The sequence below is a fragment of the Thermobia domestica genome, chromosome 8 (genome assembly GCF_964235325.1).
Source record: "Thermobia domestica chromosome 8, izTheDome1.hap1.1, whole genome shotgun sequence".
Taxonomy (NCBI): domain Eukaryota; kingdom Metazoa; phylum Arthropoda; class Insecta; order Zygentoma; family Lepismatidae; genus Thermobia; species Thermobia domestica.
The window spans coordinates 148,646,502-148,662,016 of NC_137461.1; positions in this window are offsets into that span (position 1 = coordinate 148,646,502).

The following is a 15,515-nucleotide window of genomic DNA, read 5'->3' on the forward strand; positions in this document are numbered from 1 at the left end:
GAATTATTTAGTTTTATTTATTTTTATACATCTCACTCCTCCCCTTTCCCTAAATCCTACAGTCAATGTGAAATAATAACAACCATCCCAGGCCCGATCCACTTTCCCTAGATTCTATCGTCAAAGTGAAATCATAACAACCATCCAAGGCCCGAACCCCAACTATGTTGAGAAGGACCTCGCATAATCCTTATGAAAATTGTATTTCGGTGGAATTGCTCGAAACCCAGATATGTTGGAAATATTGTGATTCTGAGAAAAAGTCTCAATGGACAAAATCACAAATCACTGCTCTTTTTTCCAGCACAGCGAAACGTTTTGAAAACAACCAAAGATAGTGATATTCTGGATTTCGGTGAAAATGATTGAAACAGTGATATATTATACTTGTTGTGATTCTAAGAAAAAATATCACTGGAAACCAACCACCCTTTATTGATCGTTTTTCCACCACAGGGCCACTTTTTCGAAAACAGCAGAAGATAACAATATTCCGGAAATTCGGACGAATTACTTGAAACCGTGTTATTATAGATATTGTAAACCTGAGAAAAAGTTTCCTTGGGAGCAACGAATAGTCACTAACGGTTTGGCTACTACCGGCCACTTTCTTGAAAACAAGAAAATGATTGAATCCGTGACATGTTGTAGATTTTTCATCGTGATATAAAGTTAAAATTGACACAACCATCAATTATTGACCGTTTGGTCACTACAGATACAGTTTTTTTTAAAAAACTGTATAACAATATTTTATGTTCCGGTGAACATGATTGAAAGTGATATGAAGATCAAAAAAGGTCTTAATTTGTGGCTACCGATTAACGATACGTTAGTTGATAGAGAATTTGTTCGCATTCGGAAGGTTTAGCCCGTGTCAGTCATCCTGTCTAGGCTTTTTCAGGACTTTCTTCTGTCCCGAAAGATGATCATCGGATTTTGTACAGGGTGGCCAATTTTAATCTTTCCACGGAAATATCTCAAAAACGGAAGAACATAAATAAACAGAACAAAACTCAAAAAGTAAATACCATGCGGCAAATCGAACGGTGATGCCGCGGTGCCCCCAGGTCCTCTATTCATGGAGGCCCAGGGCCCAACTTTAAAATTTTAAATAGCAACATGGGGTGAGTGACATCTCGTTCTATAGGTCTTTAAAAACTAAAACGCATTGTGGCAAAGATTTTTCATATCGTCACCGTCTTAAAAATGACCGCCAAAATATGTTACCTGTGTCAGATATAAGTCCATATGAAAACAGTTGAACATAAATGAACCAAACAAAAACTTAGATAGTAAAATGTCATGGTGCAAATCGAATGATGTTGTCGCGGTGCCACCAGGGCCACCTTTCATGGGGGCCCAGGGCTAAATTATAGATGTTGTGATTCTGAAAATATGGGTGAATTGATACCTATTTCGATACATTTTCATACACTAAACAGCGTTGCGCAAAAGAGTATTCGTATGGGTCACCGTTTTTAAAATGGTCGCCAAGACATGGTGTTTTAATAAGATAAAACGTCCAGTGTCACTAGTATGAAAACAGTTGGATATAAATAAACAGAATAAAACTCGTGTAGGAAATCACAGAGGGTATTTATCATTTCACGGCTAGAGAATAATGCAACAAAGAAGAAGGTTATTAAAGTGTAAGTAACATAATACAAAAGAGGAAATTTAATTCTTAGAAAATTATCTTTCCGATCTCCTTCCGCAGGTGGATGAAGCGGGAACGAATCTTAAAATATCAAATGAGAACTCCACTTTTACTTGCAATAGGTATGGTTTGTCTGAAACTCTTGTATACAAGTAACTGTTAATGTAATGAATAAAAATAAGGTGAAATTCGCTTTGAAGTTTAACACCCATTTGTATTGCAAAGTGTAATTGCATGGCAAAAAAAAAAAAAAAAATTAACTGAAATGAGAAGCAAAGTTTTTAATGATACATTTGTAGAACTTGCAAATATTTTGCCCGCTCCTTCGCCCCTGATAATTTAACGAAATACGTGCAAGATGTTCGGGATTATACATCAGTATTAATCCTTTCGGTACTGAGGATCAAACTGAAATTACCCCTAAAAGTTATTCAGGATGTAACTGTGGACATCTCAGTAAATCTCATATTCTACCACATGCAAGAAGACATAGAAGGAGAAGAACCGAACCAATACTAAGGGGCGACTGTTGAGTAAAACCTCGACGTTTTGACACATTGTTCTAAAATTGCATTGTTCGACAAATTTGTTTTGCATTTCAGTTGATTCATTTTTGCACACATCATTGCCTGCAATCCAAATTGCTATTTAACAAGAATTTTACCTACCTTTAAAGATTACAGACATCTATCTCTTATAAAAACACTTTTAAGATAATTTTGTTGTGTAGATACAATTTGCAAAATTAAAATTTTCATTTGCAATTATACCGTTCCTTCCCGTCCCACTTCATCTACTTACTGATGAGGTTGGAATGGTGAATTTCTAGAAATTAGATTTTTCTCCTTTGCATTATGGTACTTTTACTTTTAATCATCTTCCTCTCTGTTGCAATATTTTCGAGCCGTGGAATTATAAATACCTTCTGTGATTTCCTACATGAGTTTTATTCCGTTAATTTACCTCCAACCGTTTTCATATTAGTGGTACTGGACCTTTATCTAACACAGATAATATATCTTGGCAGCCATTTTTAATACAGTGAGCAATATGAAAAATCTTTTGACACAACGCGTTTTAGTTTTTAAGGATCTATCGAATGAGGTGTCACTTGCCCCATGTTTCTATTTAAAATTTTAAAGTTGGGCCCTCTTTCCCTATGAAGAGCGGCCCAGGGGAGTACCCCGACATCAGCATTCGATTTTCCTCATGGTATTTCCTATCTGAGTTTTTGTTCAGTTCATTTATGTTCAACCATTTTTTAGATATTTCCGTGGTAAGATTAAAATGGGCACCCTGTAGATATTTAAATGATGACCCTACTCTTCCCATCCCTTTTCTGGGTTGTTAAGATCCAAACCTTTTCAAGGTTTCATAGAATACCAAGGAAATTCCAGAATATCGTTATACATTCTGCAATTTTTAATAAAAATATCACCCCATAGAGGCTAAATGATCAGTGATTGGTGGTCATGCCCATTCAGACATTTCTTTCAGAATCAGAATATATACAATATATCACGGTTTCAAGTAATTCCTTCGAAATCCAGAATAACGTTACCTTCTGCTGTTTTTTTGGGTGGCCTTATAGTGGTCAAACGATCAGTGATGGGTGGTTCGTTTCCATAGACTTTTTTTCAGAATCACAATATGTACAATATATCATGGTTTTAGTCATTTTGATCGAAATATAGAAAATCGGTATCTTTGGATATTTTCAAGAAAGTGGCCCTGTAGTGGCCACACGGTTAGTGACTGATGGTTGCACCCCTTGAGACTTTTTTTCAGGAACAAGATATCTGTAACATAAAATAGTTTCAATCAATTCCACCGAAATACAATGTCCATGAGGAATGGGCGTCTTCCATTGAACATATTTACGGTTTGCACCTGCGATGGTTATTATCATTTCACTTTTGACGGTGTAAAATAGGTGAGAAAGAGTGATATATATATAAAATTGTATAACCCTTGAGCTACGAGATCTTTCAAATATGTCACATGTAGTGCAGCGGCATATGTAAATGTAACAAAGTCCGTGAGATTTTGAATGAAGCAATTATATGAGTGGTGGCAATCTCAAAGTGTGGCAGACCCGATGTATGACGCCATACTTCTAATTTGGCCGCTAACGCCGACATCGATGTATTTTTAGCGCTACACAGGCTAAAGTTCTCAAACGACTTTCGTGGCAAGGGTCTCGTTTTATCTCTCCTGGTTGCTGCATGTGCCTTTTGCATAGATATCTACAAATAAATAGTTTCTCTACTTCAAAAATTAAGAGAACTATCGAAACTGAGGTAAGATTAAATCGCTTTTTGTAACTTCAATGGGCATACCCACTAAACTAGCGAATGGATTTTAATGGAAGTGTCTCATTTTTCTCCGTGGCTATTATTTATACATATTGAATAAATATTTGACAAATAGATAATTTTATTTATTTATAAACTTAATAAAAAGTAGGCAAAATGATATAAAACTGAGTCTTATTGAAAGACATGCAGTGAAATATCGACAATGAAAATTGTGTGAAATGTTAACAAATCATTATGCCGATAAATACCTTTAAATTAAACTAAAGTTTCCTATTATAGGGTAATTTATTCTCGTATTGTGGTGGACCACTTCCTTATTACTGTTAAAAAATACGCATACAATTAAACCAAAATAAAAATTAGTAAACATGCTCGGTTGTAAAAGCAAAACAAATAGTAAAATACTTCAAATACACAAATAAACCCTCTTTATAACTACACAAATTTAGAAAAGAAACTAATAATAGAAATTGTAGTTATGAGTCATTATCTGAATCTAACAGTTGAGTTTGATCGTCATTTTCATAGTTGTCACAATGCTCGTCCTCTAAGTATTTGAACACGGCATTTGTAATTGACACAATTTAAAGCACATCGTCCTTTGACACAATCACAACGCACCAATTTTAAAGTAACTTCTGGAGAGCATAGTACATGACTCATGGTCGGAAAATACTCCTTTCCCCTCCATTCCTATCTAAAAGTAGACGGTCAGGGAGATCCGGGCGTCGAAGATTAGCCCATCGTCACTCCATCACTTGGTAGTGTTCTTAAGATGTGTTGGTGTATAACTGGCTTTGTTGGCACCAAAGTTTCACGTTGGAGATGTTTTTCGGTAAATAGTCACCACCGAAGCTTAGCAATATATGAAAAGTTTTTACCTTGTAAATATGCGCGACAAATGTACCTTTCTATCAATTTTACATCTTCACATGTAAAACTTTCTGGGCAGTTTAATCTATCAAATGGCTCTAGAACTTTTTCTGTGGAAGATTCAAAAACTTTTTAGAAAGATTGTTTTCCCTTGTTCTTGGAGCAATCTGGTGTGTCACACCCAGAAAGAAAATGGTACCTTAACTTGATTGGGATTTAGGTAACCGTAAATATCATAAGTTCTATTAACCTCTTATTAGCTCCAATTCCGGTCACAAACACACTGCCTGGTAGAAGCAACTGTAACCACCACAATAACAGAATAAACACATCTTTATCTGTTGAATAGATGTGGAGAGTAGAAGCATCTTTTGGCCGATACATATAAACAGTGTAAATTAGTTTTTGTATCAGCTCCCTCCTGACTACTTGCAAGTTAGTAACACCATCTCTAACCGAAGACTTTGCCTTGTTTCTCCAGCTAAACGCTGCATTTTGCTTTATTTTTTGTGCATGCAATAATACTTTATGAGCAAGGCAAGCTGTCAACTCATCCTTAGTCTTCTGATGAGCAGTAAAGACCTCAAGGTTGCTTTCATTGTATCTGTGGAGTCCGTGATTTTATATTGATCAGGCGTTGTTTGAATAGACCTTTTCTTTCCCATTGAGGACTTCAGTAAATGTCCGATTTAAGTGTAAAAGAACTAAGAGTGTTATTCATATTTCGTTTGATACCGACCCATCTCCTGGTAAACCCAATTGAAAGGTCTCAACACGTCTTTACACTTGAATCTTTTTGCATACATTGTACCTCTTCCATGCCATAAATGACTACCACAGAGTGTTTTTAGGAGTAGTTTGTTTTGAGTGAGTTGCTGGTCCATTGTATGTAGATCAAGTTTTGTGATTTGCATTGTCACAAATTGGCGACATAAGACGTTCAAGAATTTTCATCAAATTGCTGTTGTTGAAAGGTAAAATAATTGATATGTCTAAATTAAACATTGAATGGGAACAGTTGAGAACTCATAATCACTAAGACATTGCTACAGATCGATGTAGGGTCGACTCCTCCAAACAATTAGTATCGTAGTGAACAGAGAACGATGTGCCTTTAACTGCAATACAGTATCCGACAATTTCGTCAATACAACTCTATGGGATTTAGTACACAATTGAAGATATCCTTTTTCATTGGTGCCCACAAACTACATTGATCTGATTCAATCCTTTCTTGTTAGAAAACTTTGTACAGCTGAAGTCCGTTTTCAACACTCTTACTGTGTTGTTCTGGGTAAATTCTGAAAAATAAAGCTTTGTTGCGATATTAATTAGTTCTTTTCCCTCAAACGTTACGGGCTTGTCATTGTCAAAAAAAGTAATATATCTTTTGGGCATCTTTCTGTTGCGAGACGCTTTGCATGCTATAAAATGATTGTGTTTTGAACTGTTTTTATAGTTTCTCTTTATATCCTAGAAAGTTGAGGAGAAGCTAAGAAAAAACGTGTAAGAGTCGGATTTCGTTTCCACACATCCAAATATTTCATTGCTCTGGTTGCTACTTCGAGAGCTTCATCTGTTCCTATAGGATAAAACGGCATTTCGTGATATTTGAAACCTAACTTTAGTTTCTAGTTGAAGGACTGAGGCAAAGTCTTCGGTTAGCGATGATGTTAATCAAATTCAACTGTCTGATTCAGATAATGACTCATAAGTAGAATTTATATTATTAGTTTCCTTTCTAAACAATTGAGTAGTAATAAAAATTGTTTATTTGTGTATTTGAAGTATTTTACTGTTTGTTTTGCTTTTACAACCGAGCATGTTTACTAATTTTTATTTTGGTTTAATTGTATGCGTATTTTTTAACAATAATAAGGAAATGATCCACTACAATACGAGAATAAATTACCCTATAATAAGAAACTTTAGTTTAATTTAAAGGTATTTATCGGCATAATGATTTGTTAACATTTCACACAATTTTCATTGTCGATATTTCACTGCATGTCTTTCAATAAGACTTAGTTTTGTATCATTTTGCCTACTTTTTATTAACTCTGTAAATAAATAAAATTATCAATTTGTCAAATATTTATTCAATATGTATAAATAATAGCCACGGAGAAAACTGAGACACTTATTAAAAGCCATTCGCTAGTTTAGTGGATATGCCCATTGAAGTTACAAAAAGCGATTTAATTTTACCTCAGTTTCGATAGTTCTCTTAATTTTTGAAGTAGAGAAACTATTTATTTGTAGATATCTATGCAAAAGGCACATGCAGCAACCAGGAGAGATAAAACGGGCCACTTACCACGAAAGTCGTTTGAGAACTTTAGCCTGTGTAGCGCTAAAAATACATCGATGTCGGCGTTAGCGGCCAACTTAGAAGTATGACGTCATACATCGGGTCTGCCACACTTTGAGATAAAACTCCCGGCAGTACATTATTATACAACTCATTACCTATCTATTACCACCACTCATATAATTGCTTCATTCAAAATCACACGGATTTACATATGAACCTCAACTAATAGATGAGGGTCGGGCCTATTATAGTTTTTGTCATTTCATTCGACCGCGCAACTTAGGTGAGCGGAGAGGGAAATATTTTAAATTGATGAAAAATAACCGATATTAGTGTCGACTCCATAGTTTTATATATATATATATATATATATATATATATATATATATATGTGTGTGTGTGTGTGTGTGTGTGTGTGTGTGTGTGTGTGTGTGTAAATGAAAAGTACTTCTTTTGTGACTTAATAATTCTTGAACTACGGGGCCGATCCCTGTCAAATTTACAACATACATACAGTTCGGGTCTGTGACTGTTCTTATCATTTCACTTTGTCGGTGCAACTTATTGGAAGGGAGAGGGAAATATTTTAAAATGGTGGAAAATGACCGATATTAGTGTCGAATCCAGAGGTTTGTGGGTCTTCTGGGTCGTTGTGATGAACATTGACACTTCCAAAGTCCTTTAAATCCGATTACAGCTCCGAAACTTGGGGGAGAGGAAGGGGATATATATATATGTTAGTGCCGAATCCATAGCTTTCGGGGTCGCTAGGGCTTACTGTCAAAGTTCTGATATCGTTTAAATCCAAATTCTCCCCTTTATGCCCAAAATGAAACGTATTCTCTACGTGCGAAGAACAGGTATTCTGCTGTATATAAATAAATAAAAGTGACTATGTGATTTCGTAACTCTTTAGCCACCAGACAGATCTCGATCAACGTTTTAACATACATGAGGTTCGGGTCAGGGACGGGGATATATATGCACATATACATTCCTGGATACAATGGGTGGTCTATTTTTTCTGTAGCCCTTCTTGACACTCAGGATAAAATGCGCTTCAATACTACTTTACACATGTTAAAGGGACAAACTGTCGTTTAGCTCCCACCTTGATCATATTCTTGATCCTGGCTTTATATATATATATATATATATATATATATATATATATATATATATATATATATATATATATATATATATATATACAGAGAGAGAGAGAGAGACAGAGACAGAGAGAGAGAGATGAAAATGACAGATATTACATCTAATCTCCTTTTCATACATTCAATTTTTTCACATCTTTTTAAAAAAGAAAAAGAAAGAAAGAAGATAGACCTCATGATTTTCGGCCACACACGAGTAAACGCGTCCCCAAGCACGTAGGTTTTGTCGTTTCTTTCATGAAATTTTAAAATGTTGAGTCCTTACCACCCTAGAGAGGAATTTAATATAGACTGTTCATTGATTGATACGACACAAACCATAGATGTATTGATGATTCTTACTTGTAGGTTGTCATAAAGACACTTTCGGAAAAATGATCATAGATACAGCAGTCGGAAGTGCGATCTTAAACCAGTTTGCAGGCACTTTACGAAACAAACTAACACTCACACATTTCAGACTAACTGGAACAAACAGGAATAAAAATGACCTATAAGTCGCCAAATTTGTAAGAGAAATAAGCACACAAAAATTTTAGAATATAAATAAAATTTCGCTTATTAAGAGTATATAATGAAATAGGTAACATTCAGTGGCGTAGCACACTTTTGCGCCCCCCCCCCCCCGCAAAGTATAGAGAAGGGGTCATAGTTGTAAAGCCGATAGAAGTAAGATTGAAGTTCTACTTCTTTAAATATTTATTCATCGCAAGACTTCGGGACCCCCTATACGTCGGGCCCCACCGCACTGCGGGGATTGCGGGGGCAGCTGCTACGCCACTGGTAACATTGCCGGAGAGGATAATATTATTTAGTAAAGAGACGAGCGTGAAATGAGCTGTATAATAGCGGAGAGGGAATATCCTTATATCTAGTGAAATCGCGCACTTGGTGCCAAGTTTTTGCAATTTTGCATGGTGTTAGGTATAGACATAAGGTTTTTAAAAAGCACCGCGAACAAGCTGAGGCTGACCTCTGTTGGCCTGTTTGCGTAAAAACAAAATGGTCACCGGCGGATTACGTCTCTCTAGTTTTAAATGCTATAACTTCTACAAATTTTTAATTGAGAACTTTGTGATTGAGTGAATATTTACGTAACGTATTGGACATTTCATTTTACTACAGTATATTGCCATAGCCACGTCCTCTTTTGAATATTGCGTCCTTAAATCTCAAAATTACGTATTTTCAATCCATTTTCTTTGTACTTGATGGCAAATAATTTTTTTTATTACCACATGTAGCGAACACTACCCTGAAATGAACGTTGTTGGACATTTCAAGTGCTTTCCAACGAGGTATGTGCCATTTTTATATCTTTAAAATTAACGGAACTAGCCTACTTTTTGTGATCTTAAGTGTAGTACTTTATGACTTTAATAGAGCCAGAAAAATTTGTCTGAATCCTGCCTTTATAAGTTCGTGGATTTTTGCTTGAACACATGTTGCGTGTAGGGAAAAGTATCTTCATTAGAAGCTATCTAATCATGTGATATCAGGTGTCAAATCGAAGAATGTGATATTGGCCCAGGAGGAGAAGGGGGAACAAAATGGCCACCGGCGGAATTCGTTTCTCTAGCTTTAAAATGCAAGTTTCTTTTCAATCTGGCATGATGTTAGGTATAGAGATATTATTTTCAAAAAGTATCGCAAACAAGCCGAGTGTGGCTTCTTTTGGCCTGTTTACCTAAATTCAAAATCTTATGTTTCACATCCATTTTACCCGTGCTTTATAAAATAATAATTTGTATTATTTTACCATATTAAAATTGACTGTTAAGGTGATAATGACTTCATCTAAGTGAGTAACTGCATATTGCTCACAATATTCATTAACATACCATTTACAATTATTATGCCTTTAATTAACTATGGAAATGTATCTTTATCTGATGATAAGACTTTCTGAAGTTGCATGGCTTGAGCATGTTTACAAGATCTTAGTTGAAAGCGATAGAAAACTACAAGAAATTCCAGTGACTTACTCAGGTTATCTTTTCCTTCAATCAAGATTCAGAAGATATTGTGCCGAAAGCAACTGTTGGAGTGCTCCCTACATTCTATGAAAAAGCATCCTCAATGGTCATGCAAAAGCATGCTATGCTCGTAGCAAAGAAAGCAATAGAGTTTGTAAATCTAGGACAAATTTCAGTGATTGCTATATGCCCAACAAAAGAAATGTCAATGCAAGTACCCCGATGAGATTGGAGAATCGAAGATGATATGCCTCGTAGGTTTCTCCCTTATTGAGATGATAGCGCAAGAATGTGAGGAAAGCTGTTGGCCGGATCTGGTTGGGATAAGATGTTCTCACAAATAGATATTTTTACTCCTGGAATTGCAGGGTCACTGCTTAGCGGCAAACATGTCAAGCGTACCAGACACGCATTCCAGCTTACCCTTGCTTTGCTTCTCGTGCTCAGGAATGAAGCATATAAACAATATCGGTTACAATGCAATGGTTCCCATGAATCCATAGAGATGTCGGAAAAGAGACTGATTACTACTGTCCCAACTGTCAGTTACTGGGACACAGAAGGGAAATATCTACTAATAAGCTGTCAGCTTATCCGTGGTCAGCAAATGGGTGATTGGCCACTAACTCTGAGTACCTGCAGAGACTTTTTTCCATGGTTTTTGCGTTTGGCCACACATAATACGCTCGTTGGACACCAGTGTTCTTGAGAGACATGGCACGTTTACCAACAGAACATCCAAGCATCCATGAAGCTTTCATAAAGAGAAAGTTTGTAACACAACGGAATGGGAAAAAAGTCGTCTCATGGCCCTTGATCAAAGCCAAGAGCATAGCATCCGATTCTTTAAAGAAGACAGTGGAGCTAAGGGCCTGTTTGGGCAGAAAGAAGAGAAGGAGGTCATTGAAATATCAAAACCTGAAGTTCTGCGAGTTGTAGAAGAATTTTAAAATACAAGTTTATCTGAATAGAGCATTCGGAGTCATCCTCTGCAGAACAGAAAAAATCCTCCAACTTCTCAAAGCTCTACTTAACCTAATGAAGGATGGAACTGTCATAAAGCCTTTCAAAGAAACTGGTCCAGAACTTGTCACATTGAGCTCTGGGGAAATAATGGACCTGAAATCGCCAGGAGTTTAAACGAAGCTGAAAACATTGGGAAAACAATATTTCGAGATTTCTTGGGTGAACATGCCACTAAGCTCTTGTCAGACATCATTCCTAAGCCTAAATTTTACACTTTTATCAACCGTCCAACGGCGGATCTCAAGAAGGGCTTCAACAAATTGGCATCGGCAAAGGCAAATTATGCTCTTATTACCAAACTCTTTTTATCCCTGCAAGCACGACCTGATATTGACATAGATGACTTCTTAGATATGAAAACCAGCGAGAATCACCATATTTATGCAGTAGCGGGAATCTGATATCAGGCAAAAAAGAAATCTACTATTCTTACCTGTCTGCCAGAATTACCTACTGCTGGGCACTCCTCAGCAGCCAAACAGGCGTGAATGATTTTGATAGATATGTCAGCAATAATTCAATTGGTCAAACCCCAGAGTGCTAATGTGTTTGAAGACTACACTAAAATGCATTTACTGCCATTTATGGAGAAACAAACAACAGAACATACAACTCGCGTTGATGCAGTGTGTGACAGATATCTGAATCCAAGTCTCAAACTCGCATAAAATGTAGTGAAACTGGAGGACGGAGAATTAGAGTATCGCCAAAGATACCAATTCCTAAGGGAACTGAATGGCAGAACTTTTTGAAAGATTGTCAGAACAGTACCTTAGTGATGAACTTGTGAAAAACACAAATTCTGTAAAGTATTTGTTGCTTACAACAAAAGAAGACCAGGTGCTTAGCAACAGATCAACAGACGTAACTTCCCTGACTCCATGTCGTCATGAAGAAGCGGATACACGGTTTATGCTCCATTTACATCATGCTTCTGATCAAGGGCATAAAAAAGCCTATATCCGCACAGTGGTCACCGATCTTGTTGTCCTAGGAATCTATTATTTCAACCAGATGAATCTGATAGAGTTGTGGATCGGCTTTGGATCAGGAAAGGCATTCAATGAGATTTCAATAGATTATATGTGTCAACAGTTGGGATTTCAACGATGTCAGACACTACCCTTCTTTCACGCCAACACAGAATGTGGTTTAACGTAGTCGATGCTTGGAATTGGTAAGAAGACAGCATGGAATGTTTGGTTTAATTCTCCTGAGATTATTGACATTTTTATCGCCATTAATCAAAAACTAAATACCCTCACATTTGAATCTAGTCACATGCAACGTTTGGAGCGTTTTACAGTGTCCTTGTACAGCAGAAATTACAGTGCAGAGTCTGTGAATGAGGCAAGGAAAGTTATGTTCAAACACAGCCTGAAACCACTCGATTCTAATCCACAGACACAACATGCATTATTCCAACACGCAAAGCGTGCTTTACATGCTGCTGCCTTTATTTGAGGACAATCTCTTTCGAAAGTACCAGACATTCCTGACCCAACTAACTGGGGCTGGGAAGGGAATGCTTGAACTCAAATGTGGATCCTATATTGGAATGACCTATTGGGTTGCTTGTAAGAGTAATTGCAAATGTAATCGAACTGCAAGAAATTATGGGCCATTGTGCAAGTGTGAAGGAGATTGCACAAACAGTTTCACTAAATTTGCCCCTGAATAATACTTGTGTGCACTCCTCAGATCGCATAACATCAAATCTTCTGAATGTATAGTGCAGAACTCGGACAAACTATAAACGTAATGTATGAATAATATGTTTATAACGTAAAATATGTGAAAACATAGTTAAGTAATGGTATAATAATTGTAAATGGTATATTAATGGATATTGTAACCAATGTGCAGTTACTCACTTAGATGAAGTCGTTATCACCTTAACAGTCAATTTTAATATGGCAAAAGAATTCAAATTATTATTTTATAAAGCACGGGTAAAATGGATGTGAAACATAAGATAGTTTTCGCGCGGCAGCCATTTTTGAATTTAGGCAAACAGGCCAAAAGAGGCCAGACTCAGCTTGTTTGCGATTCTTTTTGAAAATACTATCCCTATATCTAACATCATGCCAGATTGCAAATAACTTCCACTTTAAAGCTAGAGAAAAACGAATTCCGCCGGCGGCCATTTTGTTCCCCCTTCTCCTCCCAAGCCACTACCACATTCTACGACTTGACACCTGATACCACATGATTAGATAGCTTCTAATGAAGATATTTTTCCCTACACGCAACATGTGTTCAAGCAAAAACCCACGAACTTATAAAGGCAGGATTCAGACAATTTTTTCTGGCTCTATTAAAGTCATCAAGTACTACACTTAAGAAAGTAGGCTAGTTTCGTTAATTTTAAAGATATAAAAATGGCACATACCTCGTTGGAAAGTGTTTGAAGTGTCCAACAACGTTCATTGTAGTGCAGTTTTGGCTACATGTGGTAATAAAAATGTTATTTGCCCTTAAATACAAAGAAAATGGATTGAAAATACGTAATTTTGAGATTTAAGGGCGCCATATTCAAAAGATGGCGTGGTTATGGCAATATACTGTAGTAAAATGAAATGTCCAGTATGTTACATAAATATTCACTCAATCGCAAAGTTCTCAATTAAAAAGTTGTAGAAGTTATAACACTTTAAATCTAGAGAGACATAGTCCGCCGGCGGCCGTTCTGTTTTTACGCAAACAGACTAACAGAGGTCAGCCTCAACTTGTTTGCGATGCTTTTTGAAAACATTATGTCTATACCTAACACCATCTAAAATTGCAAAAACTTCTTAGCAAGTGGGCGATTTCGCGGAATTCCCTCCCCGTTAATAATGCACTATTAGAATTAGACGCGTAGAGATTTGTCAACAATTAAACACATCGTAGTAAAACAGCACCCAACGCTATGAAAACTCTATACGTTGCTTCGGAAAAGAAAAACATTTCCAGAATTCTGCTACGTAAGGGGCCAAGAATAACGTGAAATGACGCTAGAACAAAAATTTAATTATTGGACACATATAGTGCGGATGAAAAACAGATATCGCATGATGACAAAAACGTACCAAAACCAAGTTGTATGGTCATTTTAAGAAGATATTCCTAGGGCACAGCGGCGTATCTCGAAATTGATTAAGACATGTAACATGTAACACGAGGGCCTATGGTAACCATGCGGTTAGAGTGCAGCTGTGAGAAAAAAGGAAAGGTATTTTTAAGGCAGCACTAAGAAAAAACATCACTGATCTAGAAAGGGCGTAGAGAAGGAACGTGCGGAAATACACAGGCCAAAAGAGTAGGGAGTGATGCATCAAAGGGAAAAATCTTGCTTGTTTTAATTCTCTCGCTCCCTCTGTTTCTTTCCCTCACTCTAAACATTCATATACATATAATTATATATGTAAAAATATTATCAATCCACTGTTAGGCAAAATATCACCTCTGACCTAGTTATAAACATTACGTAATCTGTGGAAATATTTAGAGATAAAATAGCATTATTATTATTATTATTAGTAGTAGTAGTGGTAGTAGTAGTAGTAGTAGTAGTAGTCAGCAATAGCATAAAAATTCTGAAAAGGAGGGTCGTTTTAATATTGTATAGTCATTTCAAGTAGATATATACTTTTCTAGGGGTACCTTGAATACATTATATGTTGTAAATTTGGTTATATTTAGCCAACAAGTATTAATAACATTATTAAAAACTATCAGAAGTAGGAGTATAGTTTTACACCAATTATTAATACCAGTAGGTCTATCATTATTAAAGTTAGTTCTTAGTATTGCTTTAATTTTCAGTACTATATCAAACAAAGTTTACGTTAGAAATATAAATATTCGCATTCTAGTAAGCAAGTAAAATCTGAGAAAATTAAATTAAATTGCTGCAAATTATATAATTATTGATAAAACAAGGTTAACCAATATTCAAATCAATGTTTGGAAAATAATTTCGTCAGCCTTTACATTTTTGCACTCGAGGATGTTCATTCTAAATTTGCATGTTGCGTATCCTCAGCAGGCGGTCCGTGGCCAAAGAGGGTGAGCTTGTAGAAAAAGAAGAGAAAAGAAAACAGGAGAAAAACCAATAAAACGTAAGGGTAGTCAAGAAAACGAGAGAAAGCAATAAGAAAGCAAATAAAACGTAGTGAAAAAAAATTAAAAGAACAT